This window comes from Ischnura elegans, chromosome 9 (assembly GCF_921293095.1).
Source record: "Ischnura elegans chromosome 9, ioIscEleg1.1, whole genome shotgun sequence".
NCBI lineage: Eukaryota > Metazoa > Arthropoda > Insecta > Odonata > Coenagrionidae > Ischnura > Ischnura elegans.
Genome location: NC_060254.1, coordinates 9,010,237 through 9,036,374, shown reverse-complemented (window position 1 = coordinate 9,036,374; position 26,138 = coordinate 9,010,237). Strand labels below are relative to the sequence as shown.

Below are 26,138 nucleotides of genomic sequence, written 5' to 3'. Positions count from 1 at the left end.
TATTTGTTTGCACTTGTGTTTAGCTGCTGCACGAATTTCACCCCATTGACGTCGTGTGCAGAACGGACTCATTTTGGTTATGGGAACAAACAATCTTACGTGAGTAGCACCTTAAGGTACTACTACAGTCCATGCTTATAAGGACGCATTATTTACGCTTAAACAGTCATTTTACACAATTGATTATTGGTTTTTAACTTATTCAGTAACATTAAACTTTTCACAACATATATAATATTCTTGCCAACATTTTCTTGTATCTCAGAATTAAGAATTTTACTTAAAAATGTGAGAACAAATTTTACCTTGGCGATGAATCTATTTTAGATTTTATATAGAGTTTACTGTTTAAAAAATTTTGGGCCGTATAGCCCGAAAATTTCAAGTTGATCGTCAAAAGCCTGAATCACATGGCTATTTTTCACGAACAACTCCAGCGATGATTTGATCTACGCTTCTCAACGATAGGGAAAATTGTCACTTAAAACATAATTTTCTCTACCACTTGGTCATTTGAGCTGCCCTTTATGTTTACTATGTTCGTTATCATAAAGTTATATTGCGTTCGGTCTCGTGCGCAGATTGGTTGTTCCTCTATTACACGTGCATGTTAATGTATGGAAAACGCGATGGCAACGAATTCCTATCATTGCAACCATCCGTGAAAATGATGACGCCGGAGAGTTATCATTTGAGCAGACATTGCCGCCGTAAATGTTCTGGCCCGTGAAAAACGATCGTATGGTTCAGGCCTAGTTCTATATCGTGACTAAAATTTGATGAGTGGCTAAAAGAAAGGGACGCGGTATTATACATTTTGTTTTAATTTAAGTAGAGATCAATTTCGCTCGTTTGGAATCCGTGCGTTCATTCCATCAAGGATTTCAGGCAAAGATTCCCTCTATTTAAGTTTCACTGAATTACCAATTGAGTACCCCTAATGTTTTATATTTTGAAGCATATAAATTTTCAGCGAATTCAAAACTAGTTGAAACCCAATAAATGCATCTTTAGCTCTGGACACATAAATTGAGGACCTTGGAAGCCGACGGGAAAAGTGCATTTTTTTCTGTTGGAGATAATAGCCGGTAATGGTTGGCGGGGTACACAATGCTGTTGTAACATAGAGATACATGTAAATCACTGAATCTACATGCATATGTTTGTCAGTGATTCACTCGGATCCCTTTTCCGCAACAGCATTGAGTACCCCAGCAACCACTACCTGTATTTTCTCGAAAAAATAAAAAAAATTCTCGTATCTCCCTTGGCTTTTAAGGACCTCAATTCTTTTGCCCCTTTATTCAATGCAAATGTTGCAGAAAATCAGTTAATATTTGATAAAAATGCAGCAAGCAATTATGTGAACAAAACATCTTGGCACTTAAAACACCCTCTAAGAAGATGAGTACAGTATGTAATGAATGCAAACTTTTTACGCTGAATTTCAAGAAACATGAATGTCTACGTGCAAAAATATTATACATACTCTATTATTGATCTCCATTGAATCTCATTCTATAATCTCATCCTATATTAATCTCTCTCGTCAGCCTTTTCAATTTCTTCCGAGATTAGAATAGTCAATTTGGCCTATAAAGGAAGATAATTCAGAGCGCCAAAACGCTTTTTTCTTCAGTAGCATACGAGTTTTCATCAAATAGAAAACTTGATGCAATTCAACAATTCATCTCCTACGCTAGGAAAAAAAAAAAACCTTTTCCCTCCATTTAACGCAAACTTGAAGGTGAATAATTGAGAAAAATGGAGAAAGCACTCCAAATAAAATAAAAACTTATTTCTCAATCGAAACCCCATTATCACTGCTGATTCCCATTAGAGTTTCCGAATTGATTTTAGTTTCAGGAGTGGCCTGTTCACAATATTTTGTCTAAAATATAAATATTACGCATTTAAAATACCCCGAAAAATATTTGTGAGGTGGCATTTAAACTATGAATAATTTTTCTCTGAATCTCTTGAAGCCTGTATGTCTAATGGACATACAATTACATACAAACTATACGTCCATAAATAAGAGAGTTTTTGCTTTTCAATCTCTTTCAAAATAAAAAGCATCTGCTGCTGCAATAAGCAGCGAAATAGATCGTCATCCATCCGATATTTACGAAGGAGTGTATGAAGTAGCGCGTTCCCGTGGTCTATCATACATCGGGCAAACATCTTGATCCCTCAAATGCAGAATAAATGAACATCTTAAGGCAACTGAAAAGAAAAAATTTTCGTCTTTCTGCGGTTGCTGAGCATGATTGGGACCTGGGCACGTCATACTATTTAAAGAATCTAAAATCATCGCCAGGGAAAATAAATATTTCCGTCGGCTGATAAGGGAGGCGATAGAAATAGCGAGTCATCAAAAGAACTTCAATAGGGAAGACGGCTATCCTTTAGCCTCATCATTCGAACGGCTCTTGGAGTTCAAATCAACGGCCGCCTGACTAGCCTTACATTACTAAGAATTGCAGCTGTGAAGATCATTTGGACCCGAAGACGGGATTTGCTGGAACGCGTCCGAAACTGTCGTCCGCAAAATATGAGTCAACGTGGAATGAACCCTGAAAACAATCACCAACGATACACACTGATACACCTGCATCACCGTTTCCGAAAAAAACAATGGAATTCATCTGGGTAACGACAATTCGATCCCAATCGGTGACCATTTATATCGATAGTGTGAACCCCTATCGATTGTGAGAGCCACAATCGATCGTGAAACCTTCTATCAATAGCTGCCAAATAAGTCCGAGCCAGATGTCTCCACCGTCGAAAGAGAGATAGAGAGAGGGCCAAAAGCTATAATATAGGGCCTCATGCCTCGTTCACATTACGATTGTTCCAGTGATCGTCCAAACGATACTTGGCCGAACTAGCCGTGTGAATACATGTCCTGACAATAGTTGACGCAGTTCCGAACGTTGCCACTTTACGATGGTTAGGCGCTGGGGGACCGGAAACGGAAGCGACAAGAGAAAGACGAAAAGCTCGTGAAGCTCAATTTTTTACATGGATTTGTCCTAGGAAGGAAGATTATGGGTGGAAGAAAAATTATTCGGTAAATACATGTTGTACACGGTAATATATTGACCCCGAATACCTCAACAGCTTTGCTAACCGTCAATTTTCCGTACACTTCAGATGCCAGCACTAGAGGGCAGCACAGGTTCTAACAATCGTAGTGTAAGGCACGATAGTTCCAACGATTGCTGGAAAAATCGTAATGTGAATGAGACTTTACGGGAGGGTGTGAGGCCTGAGGGTGACCTGGTGTTATTGTTCTCTTCCGTTCCTTAAACGCTGTCTCGTTTATAATCCCAGTCCACGTCCCAGTACTTCCTCTCGGCTGCGAGATCAACTTCACTCACCCTGGTTCGTATCTTTCCCTCCCCCAACTCCACATTGCTACAACCGAGCCCTCCATCAGCCCTTTCCCACACAGTGGCCGTGCAAACATTAAAAGTGGCCAGAGGCGTGCTTGGCGGGCCGCGGCCGTCCGGCAAAACGCTCGGACGTCGCGAGGTCGTTACGACACAGCCCTCCCAATTGGTAGCAAAAACTTTCCTTCGAATGTGTTGTGCGGGTGTCGTAATGGCCGAAGGCGAGAACCATTTGGGCTCCCATCCGAAATGCGAGCTGCCTTTTACTTTGAGCGTGTGTGCCTGCCCAACAACGAGTGCGACACTTCACTGGGTGCTCACTTCCTACTTCCTGAATGACCGTCAAGCATAATCATGTCTGCGTCTCCATAGTGCCCCTTAGGCTTCCTCAATAGCCGTGTGGCGAGGGTGTTGGGACAAATAAATAAAAAGCAAAGTAAGGGAAGGATATGCGCAAACTTAATCCCACCTAGCAATAACTGAAGTCATTTATTGTCTGGGAAAAACTAATTCCTGCAACGATCCCATCGGAAAAATATCTCCCTTAATTTATCGTTTATGTCGGGCCAATTATTGTAGTGAGATTCTAAGATGTTCTCTACGTCGCTCTGAAAGATATTTAGTCTTAATTGCTCAAGCAGTCAGCCTCCGAGTATCTAAAGGCCTTACTTTTTCAAAAGCTATGTAACGTTTACTAATTGGTCGTTGCAGATTTTGACGAATCCCACAGTTTTCTTTTGCATTTTATTAAGTTCACGGGTTGCGTATTTCTGCGCTGGATTCTATATGCTCGCTAAACATTCAAGGCCTGACGAGTCATACAATTTGCACCACTGCACTTAAGACATACGCCCGTGGTTCTCGCGATAGCTTGTATCCCATAGATGGGCAGAACAGGAAATGTGTGTGAAAAGGAGCGAGGGGGGCAAGTGAGCAAAGAACAAGCCGAATGACCAACGTGGTAGCACTGAAATTCAAAGCCGTATTAAATTCGTAAATCATGAGAATGAGATAACGCTTCCCCGCTATCCTCCCACCAGCTATGTAAAGGATCAGTGATCTTTGCAATAGAGTAATAGCACTCACGTGGAATGGCTTATAAATGTTATGGATTCGATAGACCACAACATACCGATTATAAATTTCGGCTGATAGCAAAATTATAGCTAATTTCTCCGAGAATTTTGAATCGCTTTGCCTGTCACGCGGCGTGAGCGGCGTTTTTTTTGTATAGGTACCCATTTAAATGCGCGGTTGTTGGAAACAAATTTAGTGGCCTGCTGAATAATCTTTATTTGTAATATAATTGTCCTTCAGGGTAGGATAAAGGTGACTTTTTCATTGGGATGGATCGGTTTTATCACTTAAGTCTCGGTCCAATTGATTTTTCAGTTCGTGAAGAAGCACTTTGACGCATAAATACCACTAGATTAGTCATAAGCGGACAAGTGGTGTAGCCCTCATAGAGTTTATCTCAGGAACATTGAGCGAGGACGATCATGGAGCCATCAGACTGAGTTCAAATCTTCCGCAGTGAGCCAAACGAAGAATCAGCGATCAAAGCGAGACCACTACGCAAGCACCATTTCAAATTATATCCTTAAGGCCCGTTTACAAATTAAATTAACACGTACGAGTTCATTTCTGATTGCATGAACGATTTTGGTTGACCGAAACAGAACATGCGCAAATACATGACTTAAATTAGAACAGGTTCTATTTTCTGTTCAAGCATTTGCACAAGTTGGTTGGTTACACGGTGCATTATGGCGTTTTTCTCGCGTTCATTCATTTAGACATTAACTTGTGCGAGCTAATGTACCGCGTAAACAGGTCTAAAAGATCACAACGAAAAATTAATGCTCAAGGGTAGACGCTTTCAAAAGGTAGTGCAACATAAGAATGATGAGGATGAAATGGATTGACCGAGTTAGTGATGTAGAAGTCCTAAGAAGCTTCTCTAGAGTAGGAAAGAAGAGAAGCCTCATGAAAACCTTAATAAGAAGACGGATCAACCTTATAGGCCACATCTTGAGACATAATGGCTTGATGAAGGCAACCGCCGAGGGGCAAGTGGATGGCAAGAACGGAAAAGACCTTGAACTTAAGACCTCGAACAAAATATATGGAGCAGCTAAAGAAAGATGCGAATGAAAATAAATACGTAGGTGTGATAAGATTAGCTGATAGGAGAATGGAGTGGAGAGCTGCATCAAACCAACCTTAGTATCGTTGACCAATGATGATGATGATGCGTTGACAAATTCAGTCCTCTCCTTCTCCGCATATTCGACAGCGCTTAGCGTGGTTTGTAGGATCTAGTTTGAGGCGCTTTCCAATTCATGTTCCACGTCCATGATTGAAACATTCAATCGAAATAAACAACGTTAAAATAAACACGCCGCGCCGGTAGAAGTCACCAAGGCAATCATCTATGGCATCATCCATATTCTATGCTCTTGATTGGGCTGCTGACCAAAAAGTTCTGGGTTAGAATCTCGGATGAAACTTTCGGAAAAGCCCAAATGTAAAAATCCTCGAAGGGCGTGGTGGAAAAGAGAAAGGAACGTGTGAACCCTTACTCTCCACTGCGACATATCCACAAGCATGTTTCTCAGTCCGAGGTGAGCTCTATCTTCACCTATCCATACCAGCCCTTGGTATGAATGAGAGAGTGCGAGTGAGAGTTAATTTGGGGCAAGTGAGGTGAAGGTAGAGAGACTTCTGGGTATGTAAATCTTAGATTAAATATTAATAGATGTGGCTGCGCGATAGCTTAAAGCATTGGACATCATTAAAAGCCAAACTTAATTATTACCAAGGTAAATGGAGGAAGTTGACGAATGCGATACTTGTGAATAGATTTTATTTAAAAGCAGACACGTATAATTTTTCGCAAAGGAAATATTGAATGGAAATAAATTTTCAATCCGTATGAACAACACGTAAATACGATACAAGTCACCTAGGCAATCATCTACGGCTTACGCTGCCGTCAAAACTTGTGAATTTTGACGAGTAGCTATTTTTCATAAACGGCATAATCTTATATATAAAAATGAATCGCAAAATGTGTTGGTAAGCGCATAACTCAACAACGCCTGGACCAATTTGGCCAATTCTTTTTTTAAAATGTTCGTTAAAGTCCAAGGATGGTTCTTACGGCGAGAAAAAAATCAAATAATTGCCGGGAAACCCTAAAAACAGCCCTTTTCTTTTTCACACCTGGGACCTGGGACGACGAAGTCCAGAGTCGGGACCTGGGACGACGGAATTTCGGATCTCGAAAAAAGATCAACCCACCGCGGGATCAGACTACGGCACCAGTACGATCATACTACGGAATAGGCCTACGAATCTGCAGGCGCTCGAAGGGAAGAAAATTTTTTTGACGATTTTCGAAGTGCCGAAAAATTTCAGTCCAGAGTCCGGACCTGGGACGACGGAATTCGGACGACATTTTTCAAAGTCCGAAGCCGGACCTGAGACGACGGAGGGACTTCGAAAAATTTTCGAAAGCGGGGGTCTCGCCGAGTAAAGCAAGACGAATCCCCCAAGCTAGGGCTGAGTCTCAAGAGATCGCAGCGTGGCAGCTGCTCTACCGAGTACAACACCCCGCTCGGTACCAAAGTCGTCTACAGACAATTCCGAGACCCGACGCCGTCCTCAGTCGGTCACCCATGTTTGACCGCTTGGGGGAGGCATCCCGTCGGCGCTGGATACGCCCCGGGAGCCCCGGTTTCCCCGATCGGCAAGTCGGCTCGGATGCCGACGCACCCCTAAGCAAGGCGCGTCGACTAAGAGCAAGAAAAGTGTCTCGAGCCTGCCGGCTCTCGGGCCTCCTCAAATCACCGTTGCCTCATCGGCTAGAGGGGATTCTGCCTTAGAGGCGTTCAGGCATAATCCCAATAATTCACACCGAATTATTACCAGGGTGACGGTTCTGTTCAGGATAATTTTTTGCAAAGAATATAAAAAAGGTAGGAACAAAACACTGCCACATTACAAATTTTTTTGACAGGACGAAGTCTGTCGGGTCAGCTAGTTCCTTATAAAACGTAATTTACTTATAATTGAAAATTTACTGAAGTATTATTATTATTATTATGAGTGATTAAGAGTATATTATATAAGTAGCTACGGTTAACTTCAACTTCAATCGCCTCCACGGGTCGAAATTTCCGTTTCATTCGAATAAATTTCGTGTTTTATGTCGCACAGTATGAATTATGACCAAAAATGGGCTCAGAAAAGATGCTTTTGTCACATTTCAATTTATATGCCGACACAAACCATTGATGATGTAATACTGTACGGTTAGAGCATTGTTGACGACGTCAGTTCCATCAAAAGTGAGTGCATTAATACTTACGACAATATAGATAAGGAAAATTCGCCACTGATATAAAATATTCAAGCATAAAATATCATATCCAGAAATGATTACAGCCTAATATATTATTCGAGTTTCGCCAATATGCAGCAATATGAAAACGAAAATCTTTTTAAACTTTAGAGAAAAACTATGCCAAGGAAGATTATATTTAGAAAAACACCGCTAATATTCCGTGTCCTCCGTTAAAAGGTAAAAATTTTTAGGGCTCAAGCATAATCGGGATCCCACACTTGCAATCATCATTAGTGGAAGCGGATACCAATGGAAGGAACCAAATTCCCTCATAAATGTTGGTCCCATAGCTCACAAAGGACTAATTCCATAGAGGAAATCCTCAGTGCCGGGATTTTTGGGAAAAATGGTAAACTTAAGGCCGGCGGAAGTGGCTGCCTTAACTCCCATGAACTACCGGGATATGCAGTCCCCATTGTGTCAGAAAAATCTGCGAAAAATCATTTCCTTCAATTAATTATCCTCATTTATGGAAACCTGACAATTGTTTTTCCGTAAATATCCCACGAGCAAGCACAACTCAGACCCATAACCTTTCAAATGAACTTCTTGGAAATGAAATACTGTAGAAATATTCGCACTAGCCCACGATCACTATCCGCTGCGGTCCCGGAATCAAAAGAAAAATAATAGATGCGAAAATTACGGTTCACTGAGAGTGCTTTCGGAGATTTTGACATGCACATAATATCTATGATGAACTTAGAACATGAAGCATAACTGAAGGTACATTTTTTATATTTACTTGGTTGTTTGTTCTTTTCATCATGTAACTTAAAGCTGTTCCTCAAACTTCTTCCTCATTTGTTCAAATCTATGTGATTTTCGCTGGGTAATTGATGGGCTGTAATGTTATGTATAGTTACTATGATGGATCTAATTATAATCTTTTGGAACATTCTGTATGATATGTTTTTCTTTTTTTTTTGTAACTTTGTGGAACTCTTTTGTTGTATTGTCCTGTTGGCTCATCGCTCACAACGAGTAAGTGAGTTGATTTCATGATTTTATGCTTCAATCGATTTTGTTTATATTTACTCTATGAGTTTTGTACAGAAAATCGTTTTTGTCCTTTTAGGGCATTTGTTGTAAAGAAATAAATATCTTTCTAAATCTAAACGTCGAAGAATTTTCCAAAAAAATATCATTTGACTTGACTGGGACTTAATCCCGGATCCCCATGTACCATATTCGGGTGAGTGTTCTCCACGTATCACCATCAAGCCATCATTATCCAATGTGCATTTTTGAGGTGAATAATAAATTAAGAACGCCGATTGTTTACCTCAAAATAATTGTACATGCGCTTTTAATGCGCGTAGATGCTTGTCAGTGACGGGCCCAATAGAACGGGCTCTTGACAACTCTTGACTCGGATTACGAAGATGTAGATTAAGGATACACGCTAAATACCTGAACACCTGTGAATCTGGCATTTATAATCCCAATGGTAAGTTTTTATACGCCCGTATACCTAAATGTTTTTATTGCTAAATAACGGTAACCGATATATTTTTGTGAAATTAAAATTTTGACAGCGAATTTCAGTGATTCAGGAGGATGGGAAAATTATACGAGCGAGAGAGGTGATTGAAAATTTCATTTAGCAAAAGAAACTGGGAAGATGTTTCACGGTTTTCAGCATTTTATTATAAACTTTTTAATAAGCATTAATAACTTCTTTCACTTTTCTTTTGAAGTCCCCTGAAATCTATTCCGATTCGGCGCTGAAACAGCGCGCTCTGAGGAGAATCGTACCTTGAAATAGGACTTGAGACTTTCACCAGTGATAGATAGTTTCCTAAATGCCCTAAATAGTTGATACTAGTCTCCTTCGTCTCATTTAGAATTTTAAAGCCTAAATTAGAAGAGGGAAATATAATAATCAGTAATATTATATGTGAATACCATTGAATATGCAAGGCAAAATAGAAAAAAACGAAGTAGATTCTAATCCTGATTAATCTGTATCATTAGAATTAGAGGAATACCTAATGGTGATAGAATTAGAGGAATACTTATGGTGATATAATTATTTGTCTCCCAATCGGTGTACTTTCAATAAACCCGTTTCTGATGTAGGTATTGGTTTTATTGTCCTCAAGTTTCCCCAGTCTCCACCGCTTTGTTTTATGTCCGATAGTGACAGTTTCGAGGGAAATTCCATCAGTATCTTTTGTAGCGGTCGTTTCTCAGAACTAATAGAACCACATCGGCGTATATATACATTTTTGCGGCCACCACTCCTGATCTGAAGATTCTGATGGGATTGCCCGCGGAACTGTCGCAATTAGACATGACGCAACGATTTGTAAACCCAAAAATCAAGAGGGCATCTATTTCTTATCTCAAAAGCCTTCGCAGAAACTGTATCTATTTTTAAATACAATCAATTCCTATACATTGGTATGGGTACTTAAAAAATACTAGTTTCCCATATATATATAACTGCATATTTTTATGTGCCTCACAAGCGTAGATGCGATGGATGTTGATAATTTTCCTCAAAAGATCAGTATGATCATAGTGCGGTGTGTACATGCTAGGCAGAGGAAAAGTACCTTGGGGTCACGATAACGGGTAAACTGAGCTGCGAACGAGGGGAAGTATTGCGACGAAGGATAATGAGGGGTTGGTGGCCAATGAGGGCGACGCTAGCTCGTGCAATGGAAGGGCGTGCTGAGAGCAACCGATACAGCATGCGAAGGAAATAAGCCCAAGAGAGTAGAATGTGGCGAAGGTGCGGTGCGTGGCTCTGCTAACAATGGAAGGCGGGACCCAGCAGACAGACGGACGGAGGCAGCGATACCTACACGCCACGACCAACCAACCTCCTTCCAAGAATTCAACGATCGCTCCTCGGATCTCAAAAATGCAAAACCCAGCACATCGACGCATTCCGACACCAATTAATTCGAAATGTCCCTGCCTCGATGGAAAATGTCACAAGCCTTTCGTAACCAAGTGAGGATAACGCCTTTATTACCGTCATATCGAGGCCCCATGGCGGAGACACTTTCTGTCTGGCATGTCGAAAACGTTTTCACAGATCCAGCATCACTCGATCGCGCGTAAATATGTAATCTGGAGAGAGTGATGCCCTATTTGGCATATAATTTAGCTACTAATCGAAGGGCTCTAAGGTTAAATTCCAAGCCTATCCACTGTGAGTGATTTTTTTTAGATAGGTCCCTATATGATTACCCAAACAAAGCCATTTTCGTGTAAATTTAAAAAATGGAGCACGGAGAAACGGATTTCCACACAAATTATTCGATACCGTGAATGTAATTAACCTACATGTCAATTAAAATGCCACAATATACGCAGATAGACGGCACCTTTATTCACCAATCTCCCACCAAGAATTCAATATTCACTCATCGGTGGGTGAAGGTATAAAGTGCAAAATCCAACACATCGACGTATTCCTTCATCAGCCAATTCCAAGAGTCCCTTTCTCGATGGAATATGTCACAGGACTATCGTAACTACGAGTGGATAACGCTTTCATTATCGTCATATAGAGGCTCCACTGCGGAGACGCTATCTGCTCGTGTCGAACATATTTTTCAAGCTTAAATTTAAACCTGGCTTTAATCTGTCAGCCAGTGCTTCAGCTAGGAAAGAACCCCAAAATTTTCTTCGGAAGGAGCTAGAATAGTATGATGATTGCCTTAAATGATACTTTTGTTAACAATTTGCACGCATCAGAAAAGCATGCATTACATTCAATCAGCTGAATATGTCGTTTGCCTTATTCTTAAAGTTAAATTTATCTTAAATGCTGGCAGAGGCTAGGAAATTTAACTATATAAGAAAATGGAGAGTCATAGTGGGTAGGTGACCCTGGGATAGTGATAGAGATGGATAGAGAGATATAGATGTATCGCGGGTATGCACAACAAGGGGAAAAATCGGGGGGAGGGAAGTGGATACTCTAAGGCCCCCACCTCTTTCGCTACGCGCCGGCGCGGCGCTCCGTTCATGCCCTAAATCTTCTTTTCATGTCCTCCAGCAGTTACAGTATACATGCAGTCAGATTACTCTGAACCACATATTTTCAGCATTAATACTAAAGTCCTAAATTGCTTTTAAAAAATACAGATTAACTTCAACAAAGTCAAGCCTAGCCGAGCGGAGTTTTCTTTTAGATCACTGATCCGAGCTCCCAGCCAATCAGCCGTCTTCTTGGAGTTTCAGGTGGTTTCTTATACTATAGTTGGCTTCTCACTTGAAGCTTCAGACCGAGCATTGCGGGATTAGGCGGGTAAGGAAATTTGGGAAGGGTTTAGGGCATATTTGGGTGTTTTGTGCTTGGGTTTGGTAGGAATTACGTAATCCCATAGATTCTTAAGTAGTTCATTCGGTTTTACTAAATGAGTATTGGAATTTTTCTATCGCAGCCTCAAGGAAAGTTAAAATAGGAATAATTTTTAAATCGTTTCTAATTTGGCGATTACTGATGAACCATGGTGCTCCTATTATTTTTCTAATTATATTATTTTCGCATGTTTGAATGCGTTTCAGATGCCTACTTCAACAAAGTAAATCGAAAGTGACTGAATTGTTTTTTATGTTGCCCTCACAACGTGTAGTTTATTTGCTTACATCTTAAATACAGACAATGAAAAACCTTAAAATTGTTTATGAAGTGTGGTTTCAATTGCTTTCATCCCATTTTAATAATTTGTATCCACTCTATGGCGAATGATTAAAAGAAAATGAAAATTACGGCGTACCCTAGGGTGAAGTAGAAAAAGTCATGACAAAATAAAGTTCTCCCAAACTTTTCAAAACGAAATCACACAACTTAATAGCAGTTTAATATGATCAGTTTCCCTGGCATTGCAAAAATGAGTGATCCCTCAGCTCGTAAAACCTGAAGGTCTTCGTTACCTTGTCTTCTGTATGAGAGGCCATTATAAATAGGTGGAAGGAGAAAATTCATGCGAGAGTATATCGTTTACGCTGTCAAAAGTATGGATTTAGGGGAGTAAAGAATAGCAAAGCAATGAGCAAACTGCTTCAGAAGAGGACAGCTGAACGGTTATATTCGTATCCTTGAAATCTCCAGCCCTTTTCATGAGGTTGGAAAGGACACATCAAGAAACCATTTAAATTTTATCTTCGGAGGAATTGCATCACTTAGAGTTTTTTATGAAGGGGGCTATCAACGCTATACTTTTTAGCCGAGGGACAAAAAGTTGGAAAGTTCACACGGTAAGATTGTTACTTTTTTATGCATGGGTACATAGAAAAATATAAGATTACAAGCAAATTCTAGATATAATGCACACTAAAATTAACTCACATAAAATGCGCTATTGGGTTAAGTGTTATAATTAACTGTAAAAAAACAAACCTTACCACACAATTGTCTTTATGAATTATAAGGAAATAAATGAAATGAAAGAAAGTGAGGTCCAAATAGTTAAATTACACTGAAATGGGGTTTCATCATTCATACGTGTGTCTTTCCATCTTACATAACGATACTCTCATCAGCTCTATCTTATCCATGAACACCTATAATTCTCTCCATGGTGTCCTTACTACGGTAGCCGAATTTCCCCAATTGCGCTCCCAAAATAGTTGAACTGCTTCATCTGCTGAAGATTGTAATCTCTAAGTTTTGTATCCCAGCCTCGCATCCCAAGCAAGAAAACTAATTTTAAGTTTAAAATCTTGAGATGATTCTCTGAGGATATGTCAACGCATTTATGAACAATACACACGAGCCTCTACGAAACTGGAAATCTGCCGCCCTTTAAGGAAAATGCCTGATATCCTTTGCAAATGATGCACGCCCAATGGAGCCAAGGTCAGTCTGGGAAGAAATTACGCGGAAAATAACGGTATTTCCTCGTCTGTCGCCACTGTGCCAAGGCAGGAAGAATTTTCTGATTGCCTAATTAACACGGTCTTCGGATGAAAGACTCATGAAGTCAAACGTTGCTAAATTCTACGTAAAGCCACCCTTGCAAAATTTTGAAAGCATTAAGGGCCCAACGCACGAAGATAAAATTCTCGGGATAAGACTTTCAATCTTGGACCAAATTTTCTTTCTAAGGACGCAATGCATAGACATAAGAAAGCGCATGGGATATGCGTCAGAAAATTGTAAACCGTGAACTAAATAAAATGCCAATGAAAGGTGCGCAGCAGTGCATAATTCATACAAAACTGTAACCAGCGATCGAAAGTATTAAGCATCTTTTACTCGCATTAGGTTGGGAGTAGGTAGAGATTCGGAAACAACAGACATTGGGCAAAGATAACTTGAGCACCAACGAATAAATATTTTAACACCAACCTCAACTTCTGATTTGAAAATGCTGGTAGGATTGCCGACAAAACTGCTGTCATCAGACACGAAAAAACGCAGTGGAAACCCAGAACTCTTGAGAGCAACGAGCATAAAACTCTCGAGTGACACGAAAAATATTGCCTAATGACCGCGCTATTTATTCAGGTCCGAGAAAAAACGATAAAACTTATTTTTAGTGTACGGATTCCTTTCTCCACAAAATATAAATGACTGTACTTAATTCTAGGTAAAACACAGGTTGTGAGATCTCTCAAAATAATCATGCATAAATTATTTTCGAATTTTCGCTCAGGTTACGTTTCCTTTCCTTTGTTAGAAATGGATTTGATTTATTTTTTCAGCGAACGAAATCATTGCACAAATGCAATTCCAGCCAACCACTGCATAATCGATTCATGATTATAGTTCTTTATTTTTCATCTATTCCAATGATGGAATATGAGTATCCATTGCACTTACAAGTCATAACGTTGTAAATGAACTACTTATCTCGACTTTTAACTGATACACGATTTATTCACTTACCCTTTTATTGAATAAACACTTTCCAGACCGGCATTCTTTACAGGCTGAGTATGTAGCATACAAATTTACCAGGTACGCAAGATCTACAATTAGTGCGAATATTGGTGCCAAACATCTATTTTTTAATTGAATGGTTTGCGGCGTAACTTCGTGAAATTGTCTCATTGAATTTACAGTCAAGCAATACCGGTCAATTACAGCAGAATTTCACCCATCGTAGGTAAAACTGATTTTAAGAGGATGTTTCGGTACCTCTCGACCTTGGTCGTCTTTCGCCTTTTTTCAAAAATGTCTGGTTTGAAACATGTGTTATCATTTTGTAATTATCAGAGCGTTGTGATAGACCTTTGTCAACATTTTGTCTGCTCCAAATATCAAAATCTGAGAAAATACTGAGAAAATAATTTTCAACTTGGTCACATCGGCAAATCATTTTTGGAGTATTATAAAATCTATCTGAGGACGTAGAGCTCACGACTCCGATTTCAGTATTCTTATTATATATGCTGAAATTTTCCATATCATTTGGTAAGTTTGATGAGAGCAATTATTTGCAAATAAATACGAGTTTAACAGCAATGGCCCATCCCCCGATAGTGCAACTCATATTTTCAAATATTATATTCTTGAGTCAAATGTTTTCAACAAAATCAACTGAGTAAATATCATAGACTCACGTTTCATCCTGTGTAGTTTTTCAATAATGTGAAGGAAGAAAACACGTCTATTGTAAATTTCCACTTTTACAGAAAAAAACTCGGACCATATTTTGGGTTGAAAATGACGGTTAACCTTTGAAATCTGTGTCGGTGTATGTTTCATTAAAATGAGGAGACTTATTACTCTCTTCATTGTCGTACCAACTATCTTTCATAAAATTTGGCTACAGAATGATTCTAAAGTATTCGAATCGAAGTCTAGCGGAAAACTAAAAGAATTCCCAATATGTTAAGAGCTGTGGGTCCGCCTCTGTGATAAGCATAGGAGACTACAGAAAGCAAGCATTTGGGGTGTAATTACTGCCGATTAAATCACTCGGTGAGTAATGGAGAAATAATTCCTGCGATGTAACATTAAATTTCGATTAAGTAAGTAAAATGACCACTTTAAATATTTAACAATACTTAATATTCATACATTGTATGGAATTGCTTTAGTCCAAGATTGCTGCCGGCACATGCGGAGGAGGTCCGTGGTCCGGGGGCAAGGGGTGGCTTATGGATTGGGGGGGGATAAAATTAATCACTGGTTCGTATTCTTAAACTCATATTTTCTATCATAAAATTCCAGGGTCAAATGTTTTCGATTCTACCAGCTGGGTTGCATAAGAGTTTCCTAGTGAAGGACGCTAAGTATTCGACCCTAAGTCTAACGAATAACGAAAAGAATACCGACATTATAAAGTTTAGCGGGCTCGCCTCAGCGATTTGCGCGGGAGACTTCAACGTGCGCATGGGAGGGAGATACGAGATAATTCATCGCTTCGTGGGCAATATCAGGAAGGAAAAGATCAAGGCCATTCCAGCACAGTCCTTCCCTCCCTCCCTTCCTTCTTCCTCAAAACAACGTCTTGACCCCCCTCCCCCTTCCTGCACGAACAACATCACTACCTTCCTACCACGACCCTCAAAAAAAACTTCCGAAAATAAAAACTCACGAAGGAGAAAAAATTTAAATTCTTGCTCTCTCTCTTTCTCTCTTATTTCCCTCCCCTCCCTCCGTCCTCCCCTCTCCCCCACCCCTCCTTTCTCCTACCTTGGAATCCCCTCCCACATTGCAATACTCTCCCCCCTCCTCCTTCAGCCCTTTCCCCCCCACTCCCTTCCTACCTGGTGGGGAGACGCTAGCTTCGGCCGCGGAGCCGCCGATCCACGCCCAGTCGCTTTGGAAGTCCCGAGTGGTTAAGACGACGAAAGTGAGGGACCCAGGTAGTGTGGAGCCCACAGTCTCGTCACACCGTGTAGAAACGTGCCTAGGCGTGTACGGAAACTAGTGCCAGCTGCCTGTAAAGGTGCTTTTTCAGTGGAGTTGGGTCCGAGAAGTAACCAACCACTGGTGGGCGAGAAGCCTTCGACCTCTGGTGCCGCCAACACGGATACGGAAGAGTTGAGGGAGCCAGGGATACTTGCTGCCGTCGCCGCCGGCTCTACACCACCGTACGTGCCAACCTAAACTATTAATCCTCTCTGGAATATTTTTGTGTCTTTCTTCCTCTCTCTGCATCCACGTGCGTTATCAACCCGCCCACGTTCTTGCCTCGAGGTCCTTCCAGGAGGGAGTGTAACCGACTGTTGCTTGGGGGGACACCGATCATTTTCATTCTGTCGTGAATGGAGAAAGTGTTTCTATCATGTACACGTAATCACGCTCTGTTTAAAACGTATGGCTACGAAGGTGTTCTGTTTCGCGGACTTGATTACTGCTTCCCGATTGATTTATGGCTCGAAGTCAGTGGTTTTGTGACGTTGTGCTATGGCTTTTAAGATACCCACGTCATCTTCGCCCTCGAGAAAGTCTAAAATAGCGCGAAAATGTTTGTGTCTGTCAATAAATATTGCTGCATCAATGGCTGCAAAACTTTTTCATAATTTAACTCTGTAAAATTGTTAAGATTTTAATTGGATTGATACATCTGATTTCATCTCTACTCCGAGGTGAAGATGCAGGTAGTAATCAATCTTTGGACATTTTTCGTATCGCTCTGAAATCATTAACAATAGCTTTGCACGAAGTAAGAAAATATTGTTATACAATTTCTAACTGCTATGATCATCTAGAGATGGATAAATGCTGAGGCTGCAAGGTTACTATTTTGGTGGTGCAGTTCAGTATCGCGGAATATTTGGCCAGGTAAAGCACCCTCACATCTTTTACTACTGCATTATGTCCGGTGAATGCAGATACAAAAGTATTTTCTTACTTATAGGTTAATAGACGAAATACAACAGTTAATAGTTATGTCATGTTGTACCAAGATTCCGTAAGCGCTGATGACCATGAGAGAACCTAATCACGGCAATGTTCAAGATTGTTCAGATAGAATCGCAGAAAAGTCACCTTGGACTTTAAAGAATTACGCGTGGGTGAATACAAGTCTGCAAATATTCCACAGTAAAATATTATTCACTTTGACCTAGACTCGAACTAGGATGATATAACGTATGGTTTGTTTTAGACTCGAGCTTCCCGCAAGAATTCCCGGCGAGTGCGCCGAGTCAATTAAGAAATCACAGCTTCCCGCAAATACATCGCAAAAGACGCCGTGGTTCGCCAATTTCTCAGGAAAAGGATTTTATCCACATTTATTTTCATTATAAATAAGTTTAGGTAAAACCTTACTTTAAATTCTAAGTAACACAAGAAGACACCAAAACCAGCCGCTCATAATTACCATTGAGAAATTCTAGTTCGCGACCAGGTCAAGGGAAATGACTTCTCCTCGGAGGAAAATTTTCGCATGCGTTGCTCATTGTCTCATCTGTTGCTTCTTCTAATTGGGCATTTTGTGATAAGCAACAACTGTCCCTCACTTTGAAATATGCCATACATAAAAATAACAGTTAATGTTACGTTAGGGAACACTGTTCCAAAGAAACTAGTCAGGAGTGGATTGCATATTCATCAAATGATCTGCTGTTAGAACCAGGGTGCTTTTTTAATATTAGCAGTATCTACGTCTTAATTAAGGCTACATCAAGGAACATAAGTTTTCGGTTTACGGTTCTATTACAGTTTGCAATTACTTGCTTCTTTCGACCATTACTTGATTACTTGCGTCTGTGGTGATATCAACGCGACTGAAACCTAACCAGGTGTAGTTAATTTTCTGCTCTTTAATTAGGTAATTATTATATCGGGATTTGTGAATACTGTTCGTCGTCTGTCCGATCCCTTACACTTCATGTGGTGAGTGGATTTTTACAGTATTTGAAGACAGAATGCAACACACAACTCCCTCTCGACCGGTACTATTCTCCTCTTTCATGAAGTGTAACCCGCATAAATTTACCTTATCCCGAGTATTATTCGGAAAATACGGTAAGCTCTTGTCAAAAGTTTCTCGTATTAAAATAATATTTTCACATGCGAAAAAATAGTTACAGAAGTTAACATTTTACAGCTTAGATAGAGGCTAGAGGGAGAAATTCCGAATAAGGACTATTTATCATGCTGTGAGAAATTTCGAGACGAAAGCACATATTTTAAACGAGTAATACGACACAAAAATTGACTGTTCGAGCCCGATAATGCTTCTACTTAATTTTTCCTGCTTCCCTCAATTTCCATGAATGTTGATATCTATGGTTGATAGATCGTTTGTTCGTCTATTGTTCTTTTCAATGTAATTGTGCTATTCGTGGCTATAATTGATAAATGCTCTCCTCCCCTTTCGCGATCTCTCCATCTGCGTCCCGTTCCCACTCCTGTCCGTCCTTTCGCTTTCTGGAATGCCGGACAGGTTTGCGGGACGCGGGTGCGTGAGTTGGACGAGGGCTGGGTTCTCTCCGGAGCGAGAAGGGCGGAGCGTGTGCAATGGACACGGGGAGAAGGTGTACCTGCGTCGTTGTTGCGAAAATGAGGAAGGCCGCCGGGTGCCCTCCCCACTTCCCGGCCACTCCCGGTTAGCCGGCGAGATTTTGCCCTGCGGCGCCAGAGCTAAGCTGTCAAGACGTCATAGACGATCCCTCCGTATCCAACCAGCAAAGTCATAATGTGGTAGACTTTTCAGCTCAATCCGATTGATTTTTCACTCAATTAACTCGCCATCAACGCTCTGGGGACTTTGGCGGAGTTATCATTTGAAACGTTGGCGACAGAAGAACTAGGCAGGTAGAAAACCCGCGAGGAATTCATTGGTTCGCCGGGAAAGAACTCATTCCTTTAAGGTTGATTTGAATGTCCAGTTTACATTATCCCCTCCTGAATTTGCAAGAGAAAGAGGGAATTAACGTGGGCGAATCCAATACCATGGTGTGGCCTCGCATGGAGACAACATTTGAAGTTCCATTTGCTTGAAATGTGGCTACATACTAAGCGTCCCGATGCTGTGACATCATTTTTGGGCCGCACTCAAAAATGCTATAAAAGGCAAATTGAAAAGCAAGCTTTACTCGTGAAAGATATCCACAGATTCCAGTATCCCACAATAAATTTCCTTCGAGAAAAATTAGGTTTGAAAACTGAACAGTATACCATTACGTACTAAGGTTTTAAATCTCAATTTACGTAATAATGAAGACATGATTGTCGAGTCTTTCAAACACTTCACAGCTAGGTTCTTGAACGTCAAAATTACGCATGATGCACAGTGCTAAAATTATGGGACAATACTTGGATAACTCGCCAAATTAATTCAATAGATAATATTAACAGAATAAAAATTTGACACATTTCAGTGGTTTTCACGGCCTGAAGTGCTCAATATTACCTGAGGAGGCAATTTTATGAATATGATATCATAAATTTAACTCTGCGTCTTTGCTGAGTCTGCGTCCTTATAATTTGCAACCTATACTCTCCACGAACATCACCTAAATTTCGATGATTTAGTCCATCTTTTTGGAATATTTTCTTTCGTTCACCCTAAAGCTGGTAAATACATCATTGAACTGCAGAAGTCGGTGCTTATCTCATTGGTATGACACCAAGAGGTCTAAGTCGGTGTAATTCACTTTAACAGTAATTGAAATACACCGGGACTGGCCTTCTTTGGATTTTTCGTCTTATTTTTCTCTTCGGCTTTGACTTGATTTTTCTCTGAGGAATTTTTTCAAACTTCACCATTCTTATTGCCAGGATTCACTATAATACTTTCAAGTTTTTCCTGGGTCGAACTGCGCTGAGTTTTCTTGCCTATTTTCTCGTGACGGTCGGTATCTCACTAGAGGTCAGGGGAAAAAAAAAACAGTTTCTCAGGAATCCCTGAGAGTCAGCGTCGTAATTCGATTCGGAAGTTGGTTTTTTGGAGATTTAAACGCTCGATTTCCTTTTCGCCGTTTCTTCGAAGTCGAAGGTGAAAGTGGAACCCGCGTCGCGTGAGGATATATATATATTTTTCGATGCACAAAAATTCACGAGTGTGCTTCTTCAATCTCATCCTCCCCTGCTTCTCACTCCACTGGTTTTCACTCACCCCCTCTCCCCCCCCCCTCCCTCGAGGAAACTTCAAACGTGAACACAATGAGAGGCGGTGGGGAGAAAAGTGAAAGATCGCATCAAAGTTTTCGAAAGATTTTCATCCGCCCATTCCTGAAGTCGAATGAGGTATCTGCACTCTTCACCATGCATGCGTAATGTTTGCCACTACAATGCCGTGAGGAGTTGTGATATCCCCTTATGAATTCCTCAATTGCGCGACAGTAAAGTGGTAGACCTCCCCAGATTTTCGCGAAATTTTCATTTGTGCATTTCTGAAGTCGAATGAGGCACCCTTATAACCACGCGTGAATCATGTTTACGACTGAATTGCGGTGAATAGTAGTGATAAATACGCTTAAGTTATGTGAATAAAGAGAAAGGGCCCGCCAAGTTTGAGACGGATTTTCCATCCGCATATCTCTGAGGTCGAATAAAACGAACACTTTGCCACGCGTGCATTAGGTTTACAGCAATTAAATTGTTGTAAAGATCCTCGATGATGTTTCAATATAACGCGGTGGATGTCGTAAGTTCAAGCACTATCGTGGAGGAAAATAGTACCTTAGCGCAGGAGTTTTTTGGTGATGTAAGTGTAGGTGGCTAAATAGGTTTGTTGTTATTGTAATATTCAACGCCATGTGTTAACAGGGTCAATTGGGATGGGAAAATCCATAAATTCATTTCTTGATTCGATGAATGATTTCCATCTTCTCGAGTAAACACGAGCAATGTACCGTTTAGGATACTGAAGTTATTACTGACGGATCGACCCTCCAATTATTGCCTACCATTGGTGTTTCTGCGTTAAATCTAACCATCAGGTGAATTAGTTTCATGGTGTCACCTTAAAATTCAAGCCACTTTGAAAAATATACATAATATTTTAGCAATGTGCAGTAAAAATGGACAATTTTTGCATCTAGTATCAAATATCACTCTTCGCCATTGAAATATTTATCTAATATCACAATTCCATACTTAAAAATATTAAGATGGACATTAAATGATCCTTTAATTTGATATAGTAATAATTAACTAATTAATATCACTGGCATACTATCCTGTAATCTTGTCTTTTAGCCAATTTCCAAGAGAAACGTGGAACGCTGAAAATATTTACTTACCTTGGATCCAGTCTAGGCTTTCGGTGCCAAGCATGCTCTCGTCCTGAACAAAAACACTGTAAGATGTCATAGGCACATCTATTCATATGGGCGCGGAGAGTAAATCATGAGTCTCATATGCTTCAAAGCATTTCCCTTGCAGCATCTCAAAAAATCTTACTTAAAATTACTTCACTTCTTAAAAACAGAAATGCGAAAGTTCATCCCCAATATGAGAGCGATGCGGTAAAATGGTGATCATAAACAGATTTTTTTCCCTCATCACCAATTTGTTATTTTTTTATACACGAAGTTAATAAGTTTCATGACATGCAATCTGCTTAGATCAACCAGCTTTAGAATTAGATTCGCATAAGTTATTTAGTTTTCTATTTATATTTTTTTTAATCCTGTTGACTTTCATCTTCCCCGACGGAATGATAGTAAAACATTTCCATTAAAATTTTATGGAGCTTCCATTATCATTATCATAAATGTTAAGTATTGTAGAGAGTGTCAAACGTTTAAATAATATTTTTCTCGGGTTCCTCATTCCTACGACTCACCATGAGGGTGAATCACGTCGTCCAACCGAGATGCTTGAAACAGACCGCATTCCGACCCCACTCGTTAATGGCCATTCGATATGATATCCAAATGCAATATCGCTCAGCGCCAAACACGCACCCGGCGAGAAAAGTATACATGAATATCCGCGATGAAGCTTACGTGTAATCTAAACGATTTGAGAATACCTAAAATAATTTCAGTAAAAGTTTTACTTTGCATAACCTTCACCATCTCTATCACTGGTTATAAGTTCTAAGATTGTTTTGACGTAGCTCTCCCGTCTATTCTTCTTTCAGCTAATCTTTGTCACGCCTACGTATTTCTTCTCTTTCACATCCTTCTTCACCTGTTTCTTGTTTTCATTCGTGGTATTCCTTTTCCGTTCTATGTTTCCCCTCGATGATTCTCTTCATCAGGCCATTATGGCTAAAGTAATGACCTATAATGTTGCTCCGTCTCCTCATTAAGTTTTTCACGAGGTTTCTCTTCTTTCCAACTCTTCTTGGGACTTCCTCATTACTAAATCGGTTGATCTGCATAACGTTATTCATCCTTTTTATTGTGGTTTTGTAAGCTTTTATTCATCTTACGAGGATGTACGGCAAAAGGAGTCAAACTGAGCGTTTTTGCTTTGAATCGTATGGGGGAACGTGAGTCTGGCTGTCTGGAGACTAAAAAGCGACCGAATCAATACCTCCACTGAAAAAACGCTCAACAATCGCCCACCGAATCTAATCCGCTCATCTAGTAGCCCAACAACAATATGAATCCGCTGAGCTGGCAGTGTCCGGAGCATAAACGCTCACTTCCCATTCTCCGAGCTTAGAGGTGAGCGTTTATGCTCCGGACACTGTCAGCTCAGCGGATTTGATTCGGTGGGCGATTGTAGAGCGTGTTTGCAGTGGAGGTATCGGGATGATCAAACCACGAATATAGCAATGGAGGAGGGTTCTTCGGTCGTCCTCTGGGTGAGGCTTCGCCCACCGCGCATTTAAAGTGATTCACAATGGTCACACTGGCTTCGCTAACGGGCAGAGCGATCCGAACGCTCGCGTCTTACAAATCGAATAAAATACTGCACATTGCACAGAGAGGGAATTAAGACGTACAAATTAGGCTGAATCAAGATTTATGAATTATTATCGCCGAAAATGATCTGATCATAGGGTATAATCAGCGCATCACATGCAATTATGTGCTTGCTACTTCTTTCTCCACCTCATCAAGCACAATTGGCAAATTCTTTAATTACCAATGACCTAAAACACCTTCTCAGATTATTTTGATTAAGCCCCCTACAAATTACTCTGAACATACGAAATAAATACCTTTGGAATGATAATTTCAATAAGCACGTATTTTTCGAGAAATAGACATAGTGAAACATGTTAGAGTCGGAAAGTTAGTTCAAAAGATTTCTCAACGGTGACATTGATTGACTGCAAATATTCCGTGAATGAATCCCCATGACTTGAGAATTTTATATTTCCTTGCATCTTTAATTGAGGCCTCATTATAGCGCTTGAAGTAACGGGTTTTGGTTCCGCATATTTACAATTTATACGCTACGCCCATAAGTCCTTCTCCGCTCTTCACAGACATTAAATCAAGACAATTGTTGAGCTCCAGCCAACGCACGTTAATTGGCTGCGACTCAACGGAGTCCGAAACCAAGGTTAATCAAGGGCATCAATGCAACATAATTCTTTTCCGGTATACCACCGTGTGAATTTTTCCACTGTTTCCAGAATGCTAAACGGTGAGTGGGAGAAAGAGGAAGTTCAAAGGGTAGAGCGCGCTACGGTCGACCGAAGAGTCAGGCTTATGGATAGCCCTTCACGAAAATCCTCCACGTGAGAGATGGTTCAGGAATAAACTCGGGATGGGATGGTTTACTCTACCCGTACCTATTGAAATAATAGTATGGATTGTAACACCTAAGTCATTTCTGAGTGAAGCGGTAATTAATTACGACTTTTCGAGTGTACGCGAAAGATGATTTAATACTTCGGGCATGTAATAAAATATTTGGATGGAAATATTATAAATTTGTGAACACAAAACCTTTCTCAGAAAGTTACATCTCTCGAAATGTCTTCTATCGACACATTTAACTATCGCCAAATACCTATGGACTTGTAATTTTGAATCAACGTGGGGAACTTTAACTCGTGTTTTTAGAAATATCGAAACGTAGGCAAAAAATAAAGCTGTGAACCCCGTTCTTTATTGAAAAGTCAAGCGTCAAGATTCGCCAGAAATTGATTTGCATTCTCAAGTTGCTTCGACAGTTGTCTCTCTTTAACCATGTCATTGTTCGACGTCCTTGGCGTTCTTGAACGTGTTCCAAAATAATGTACGAAACGCCATTTGTCAGCGGTTTTAAAATTAGGCTGCTGTGAACATATTTTCAAGAATTTTGTATGAATGTGGCATTAAATGAAAACTTGGTCGATTAGTCGAAGGTGGCACACATGTAGCAAAGGATTAAGTAGGAGTTGAGGAATATCAATAGATGGTATTAAAGTGCTATTATAGCATAATGTGTAACACATTGCAATAAAAATACATACTCAAAGGCTTGATGCGCTGTTATCGATTAGTTTTCTTTCCTCGCTGAGAGTAAGATTTCCTTGTTATGTGAGATAATACATTAAATTTCCCACGTTTCAGGGCTGGTTCGTTGGGGCAGGCTAACATCTGAATTCCTTTCCGTAAAAGAGGAAGTTAATATCTTCCCGGAATCCAGTTCAAGGATTCAATGGTCTCCCCTTCGGATAAGTTTATTCCACGTCACCAGAAAGTAGCCTTGAGGAGTCTTGGCGAGTCTTGCAGAATTCTGATATTTATTACTTGGATATTTTACTGGTATTTATGCATGACGTGGATGCAAAACATGCCAAAGTATTACCCATAATGATCTGAGCGTCCAGTTTGTTTCCCTTTACGTATAATCCCGGCTCGAAGGCCATGTAAATTACAGAATAGTCTAGGCCAGGGGGTGAGGTCCTTCACAGCTTCAATTATTTTGCTCTAAGGACATTTTTGGAAGCCTCGGGTGCCATTGATAAATAAGTATAATGTTTCTAAGAAGTCAGAACTTTGACAACGTAAATCAAAACTTCCATGAGTGAGGAAATACACCGTTCGAGCCTATAACGTGACACACCCATGTGACGATATCGTCGAGTTCTAACAAGGAGTGACTTAGCAGAAATGCACACTTTCATGTACCAACCACGGCAAGATTTTGTTGGAATTATGTAGTTAACATAAATTTTTTCGTGCTGGACATGGCGGGTGAGGAGAGGCAGCTTTTAGATGAGATACGGAGGAGACAGATGGTATGGATGGAGCGAGTACTTAGCGGGGAGGGGATGTTGAAAACAGTGTTAGAGGGTAGACTGTTAGGTAAACGAGGGAGAGGAAGGAAATTAATAGTATTTTTAGATAGAATGAAAGGGAGTAGGTCTTATTGTGAATTGTAGAGGGAGGTGGCTGAAGGAAGGGGAGGGAATCGGGAGGATCCCAGAATTATTCTCAAATACTCCATGGAAACCTACCTAAATCAGTAGATTACTTTAATAATAATAGTAATAATAGCGCATTTTTTTCATTATACTCATCAATTTTCGTCATTGCCGATCCGTACACAAACGTTCAAT

General features: G+C 40.3%; 1 protein-coding gene across 1 annotated transcript in view; it reads left to right on the top strand.

Moving 5' to 3' along the window:
• The first annotated feature begins 16,530 nt into the window (after positions 1 to 16,530).
• LOC124165113 (nucleolar protein dao-5) overlaps positions 16,531 to 26,138 on the top strand; it is a 112,523-nt gene continuing 102,915 nt past the window's right edge. The window contains exon 1 of the mRNA XM_046542408.1: positions 16,531 to 16,818. The gene's annotated coding sequence lies outside the window, so the exon portion shown is untranslated. The remainder of the gene's footprint in view (positions 16,819 to 26,138) is intronic.